Below are 5,816 nucleotides of genomic sequence, written 5' to 3'. Positions count from 1 at the left end.
TTATTTATACCAGAATGACAAGTTGTGTGATGAATGAGTGGATGGAGGGGTAGCACCGTTGTTGACCAGCATATGCCCTCCTTGTTTGTGTCCCTCGATACACCCTTGGAAGCCATAACCATCCATGTTTCCTTGGGTCGTACCATCACTGTTTGTTCTCTCTACCTGTCTCCTGGGGAGACTTATGACCAATCATACCTTGATGCTCTCGTTGACCATCTCCATTTTTACTTCTGGGAGACTTTAATGGACACCTCTGGGGTGGTGCTGATATTGATGGGAGGGGTCATTCCATAGAGTTTATGCTCTTGGATCACAACCTTTCTCTTTTCAATACTGGAACATATACTTATTTTCATGCACCTAAGCAGTTTTTTACTGCCATTGATCTCTCGATTTACTTACCTTCACTTTACATTCGCTTTTCTTGGATGGTCGACAGTGACCCACGGGGCAGTGATCATTTTCATATCATTTTCATATGCCACCCGACGCGGGTGCCACGGCGGAAGTTGGACCACGCTGACTGGCCATCTTTAACCTCTCTCTCCACACTTGATTCTGCCTTGGTCTGTCTGCCATCAATAGACGACCGTGTGGTTGCAGTGACTGACTGTATCGTCCAGGCAGCTGCTTATTTTATTCCTAAGATCTTGACATGTTTTCCATGGTGGAGTCATGTCTGCCAGGAGGCATCGGAAAGCATAAATTCAAATCTATATGATAAAATTACACTGTCGCTGTGCCAGACTTAAGCTTGTTTTCTCAGTTATACATGTAGAACTTCTTTCATTATACATCTTAGTATAATTCGAGGTATTCATTTCGAGGAACCAAACAAGATGAGCATTAACCATCCTCTCTAAGACCTTACAAAGACAACTAGTCAAAGTGATGGGATGATAATTAGAAGGAATCTTTGGATCCTTCCCAGGTTTAGAGAAAGGGAAGACAATAGCCTGGCGCCAAGCATCAGGAAAAACATGCTCCTTCCAGATCCGGTTAAAAATAACCAGAAGAATAGCAAGAGAGAGATGGTGTAGCATCTCATAATGAACATCATCAGGTCCGACTGATGTACTACCAGACCTATGAGGAGCAAGTTTGAGTTCCACCAGTGTAAAGAGGTGATTATAGTCATAGAGACGATCGGCCTGAAAGGAAAGAGGTGATCGGCCTGCCCAAGACTTGATGGCCAAAAAGGCAGGGGAAGAAACAGAAGTGCCAAAAGCACGAGAAAAGCTGTGGGCAAGAGCATCAGCAATGCTCTGGACATCAGCAACTTCCTGGACATTGGAGAGCATGATGGAAAGGGGATGGGAAGCATACCTCCCAGTGATATTCCGAATCTTGTACCATACAGTTTTGAAACTGGTGGTAGAAGAGGCTTTGATGTCGAACCTACCGAACATAGGCACGGGCCCACTGATAAACAATGTGGTTAGAAAGAGAGGGATACCGTCGGAAGGTATCCCAGGCCGTGTTTGAGCCTTTCAATAATAAATTTGAAAATGAAGGATCCTAAGATACTTGTAGTTCCGTAAGGATTCTATAATTAAGTTTACTGCAAGTATGGAAATGTGCTATTATGTCCAACAATTTACCCCCCCCCCCAATAAATTCTTACTTAAATAATGACTAAATAGTAACATGTATAATGTTATTTGTCAGAACTTAAGGATTTTTTAGGACTTATTGTAGCTAATTTTATGCAAATACTGAAAATTTTAATTATTTGTTTATTAATGTCTTTCATTATCTTGATAGAAACTGTTATCCCTTCATAGAGAAAGTGTTCCAAGTATTTACAGAAGAGATTTTAGCACTGTGCAGTAGATGTGAAGCACTGTTTGCAAATCACGCATTGTTATAAGATACAGTTTAAGAATAACAAGGGACTTGTTGATACATCTGTGCTGTCCAATCAACTAAAGCAAACTAAACGTTTAGAACAATCAAAAGTATAAAGCCAGATTTTATTATTAGAGTTGAGCAATTAATGGTATTTACTAATTGATTAATTGATGTCCCCATTAATCAATAAGTACATTATTCCTTAAACCACAATATGTACAAACTAACAAAAAACAGGTGATGGATGATGCCAGACAGTTACCTTCCCTCTAGTAAGCAGTTCAAGAAAAATTAAAAAAGGTTGGGGGTGGGTTTTGCCATAAAGTTACTTTTCCTATAGTCAGTAGTTCAAAGTAAGCCCATTATGTAGTTTTGTGCTGAATAACAAATAAATATAATGGCAGTATTTCTATTATTTGGATAGTTGCAATAATTGACAGAAAGTAAAAAACAGAAACCCCAATTTCAATTATTTGATTATTTTCTTGCAAATCGATTAATTGGTTGTTAGGATAATCAAAAACATTAATAATTGGAAACACTAATTTCAGTTAATCAATTTAATTGTAATTTCTATTAATTAATTAGTTTACTTGACAAATGTTGATGAAATCACTGCTTGTAGGTAATTGATTATGTTGATTAATTGATTAAATTGCCAAGTTCTACTTACAAATATTTATCAAATTAGGAAATAAAAAGGGTATATAAAAAAGTTTGCTGAAAATGTAAAAATTAACAGTAAGGATTTCTTAAATACAATAAGGATAAGCAAAACGTTAGAATGGGAGTAGGGCCTTTGACAAATGACAAATGTAGGCTCATTTCTGATGATTGTGGGATAGCTAGGTAACTAATTTCTGTTTTTTTTTAGTCAATTTTTATTAATAGATATTTGAGCAATATTTTTCACCCTGAACAGTTGCTTGTAAAAAAGAAGATAAAAAAAAGATAAGCACATAAATTCTGCAATTATATAAAAAAAAAAATTCGGAACTTTATAGAATGTTATTGTTCCTGGGCCAGATGATATTTCCCCAAAGATTTCGAAGGAGGTTTAAGAATTGGATATGTTAGCCACTAACTTCTTTTCTTGCAAGTCGTTGAATAGTGAACAGGTGCCAGAATATTGGAAGTTTTCTAATGTTACACATTTCTTCAAGGGAAGTGATAACAATTGTCCTTGTAAGCATAGGTCTATTGGTTTTACATCATTGGTGGGAAAAGTTTTTGGAAGTTTGATAAATGATGCTGTGCAAAGTCATTTAACAAGATTTAAGATCTTAATAGATAGTAAACATGGTTTCACTATGGGAAAATCTTGCCTCACTAATCTTTCAACATTTTTTGAAGAGGTTACTGCTTATGTAGATGGATGAGGGTACGAGTGTGAATTTTTATGTCTGGATTATCAGAAAGCATCTGACAAGGTGCCACATAAAAGGCTTGTTAAAGAAATTATCTATATATGTGTAAAGGATAAGTTAACTCATTGGATATAAAAGTGGCAGGATGAAAGAAAGTAGTTGTTATAATAGTCAAAATAGATTAATTAAGATACCCGAGAGTTCAATGTTAAGACCTTTGCTCCATTGATTTACATCGTTGACATAGAATTATGTTGTGTTATTAATTCTTACCTGAAATTAATATAAATACTGTTAATTTGCATATATGTGATTCAAACCCTAGCAGTTTTTGTTATGAACATTGATGTATATGTATGTATGTATGTATGTATATTAGCATCTATCTCAACCAACCAGATAAAGGCTTTGTTGGTACTGGATATAGCAGATGTTGTGTAGTTATCATATTGTACCATACTTTCTTTTCATCATGTGTTCTTAGAATAGCTGAAGCAATGGTCAATAAGTTACTTAAAGTTGCTGTTGATATTAAAATTGTCAGTGGTGGTGGCTGTGAGAAGTACAATATTAAAAGGACTTGAATTATTTGGTAATTTTGGTGAATAAATGTCATATGGCTTTTAATTATAATAAAGGCAAGTTAGTACATGTGGGATATATAATTTGTATTATAAGTTCAATTTTCATAGGAATGACTAACTGCTTAAGAAGAAAAGGATCTTGGTGTTCTGGATGATCAGTCTCTTAAGTCATCCAAACAATGTGCTGTTACTAGCGTGCCCAGCTTGGCCATGTAGTTAGGGAGCTCAACTCACAATCTGCAGGTCGCAGGTTCGAATCCCCGTTCCACCAAACATGCTCGCCCTTTCAGCTGTGGGGACATTATAATGTAACAGTCAATCCCACTATTTGTTGGTAAAAGAGTAGCCCAAGAGTTGGCAGTAGGTGATGATGACTAGCTGCCTTCCCTCTAGTCTTACACTGCTAAATTAGGGACAGCTAGTGCAGATAGCCCTTGTGTAGCTTTGTGCGAAATTCAAAATAAACAAAGAAACAAACTGTTGCTAGTTGAGGGCAAATAGGAATTTAGGTTTTATTTACAGAAATGTTGAATTCAAGTCTAAAGAGGTTATAATTTCATTGTTTAGGTCAATGGTTAGGCTACATTTGGAGTTTAGTCTTAGGCTCCTTAGGAAGGATATAGAATAGTTCACTTTTAGAATAGGTTACCTTCAGAAGTGGTGGATGCAGTAAATTTAAAAAAAAGTCTTGGTAAATATTTGAATGAGCACTGGTTCCCAAACTCTTTTAGTCTGAGGCTCCCTTGATGTGAATAAAAAAAATTTGAGGCCCCCCAACCTATAACTTTAGCATGGTGACATACTGTATCATTTAATTAATTCAACATAATTTTTATTGGCTTATTGTTTATTTAGAATTAAAATTAATTCATCATATTTGTTTTTGGTGGCCCCACAGAGAAAAAGCTTCATGGCCCCCAGGGGGCCACAACTCCCAGTTTCAGAAACACTGGCTTAGCAAAACTGATAAGTCCATTGTTATGACCATTCAAATGCTACTTATAATTCAAATCATGATAACCTACAGGCTTTACCTTGTATTTGTTATAATTATAAGCCATCTGCCATTTATTCATTCAACTCTCTAAATAATCTAAATCCTTTTATTGCTAAAGCAGCATCTTCACATCTGCCACATTGGCTGGGTATAGGCTTGACAATGAAGATCCATCCACTATCTGGGTTAGTTGCCTTGGCAGGTGAGCTGTTAACCACTTTTTAACAAATTCCTACTTCCATGGCCTCCGTCCTGCTTCTGTAGCAACCAACACTCTCTTAACTCTTATTAACTTCAGAATTACTAATGGGGTCTCATTGGCTTTTTAAATGTTTTAAACTATTCATTTACCAAATTGCTTATGTGTTCATGATTTTTTTAGTTAAGTATTTCATGACTTGCAAAAAAATTTAAAAAGAATAACATTAATTTTGCAATTAATTCCACTACTAACTACTGAGTATTTTTATTATCTAATTTTTTGGTCAGTTCTTTAGAATAAGTCTTGTAATAGTCTAAAATATAAAATTATTCATTATGATGCAAATTGTGTACCCCCATTGGAAAATTAATGATATATGAACAAGTTGGTGATTTGAACATTAAGTAGCTTTAGTCATTAATATTTCATTGGCTTATGTAGTTGACCAGTGTTTTTCCTCTCTGAAATATGTAGCCAGTAACCAATGATCAAGGATCACATGTATTAAAACAAATAATATTATAATAGAAATACTGTTTTTTTTTTATCAAACCAAATTGATGTGTTTTGCAATGTTACATTAATTTTTTTTATTAGATAAATAAATAGAGCATGAAATAGAAGTAAACATGACTGTGTATTTTAGTGGTATAAAGTGTTTGTAGTAATAGATAAACATTAGAAAAGTGGCCACTTTTAATACATTATATAAGTCACTTGCTATTTTAGACTAGTCTATAATTTCAGGAGAACAGTATTATGTAATTTTATATATGAAATTATTTTATTAGATTATATATTATTTATTAAAC

At 34.7% G+C, this 5,816-nt stretch overlaps 1 protein-coding gene across 1 annotated transcript in view; it reads left to right on the top strand.

The window, feature by feature from the left end:
• The first annotated feature begins 4,939 nt into the window (after positions 1-4,939).
• The window catches only part of LOC106466870 (kelch-like protein diablo), a 51,075-nt gene continuing 50,198 nt past the window's right edge, over positions 4,940-5,816 (top strand). Inside the window, exon 1 of the mRNA XM_022394940.1 lies at positions 4,940-5,004. The gene's annotated coding sequence lies outside the window, so the exon portion shown is untranslated. The remainder of the gene's footprint in view (positions 5,005-5,816) is intronic.

Source organism: Limulus polyphemus, unplaced genomic scaffold (genome assembly GCF_000517525.1).
Source record: "Limulus polyphemus unplaced genomic scaffold, Limulus_polyphemus-2.1.2 Scaffold2406, whole genome shotgun sequence".
Taxonomy (NCBI): Eukaryota; Metazoa; Arthropoda; class Merostomata; order Xiphosura; family Limulidae; genus Limulus; species Limulus polyphemus.
Note: the sequence above shows the minus strand (reverse complement) of the source record. Positions and strands in the feature narration are given on the sequence as shown.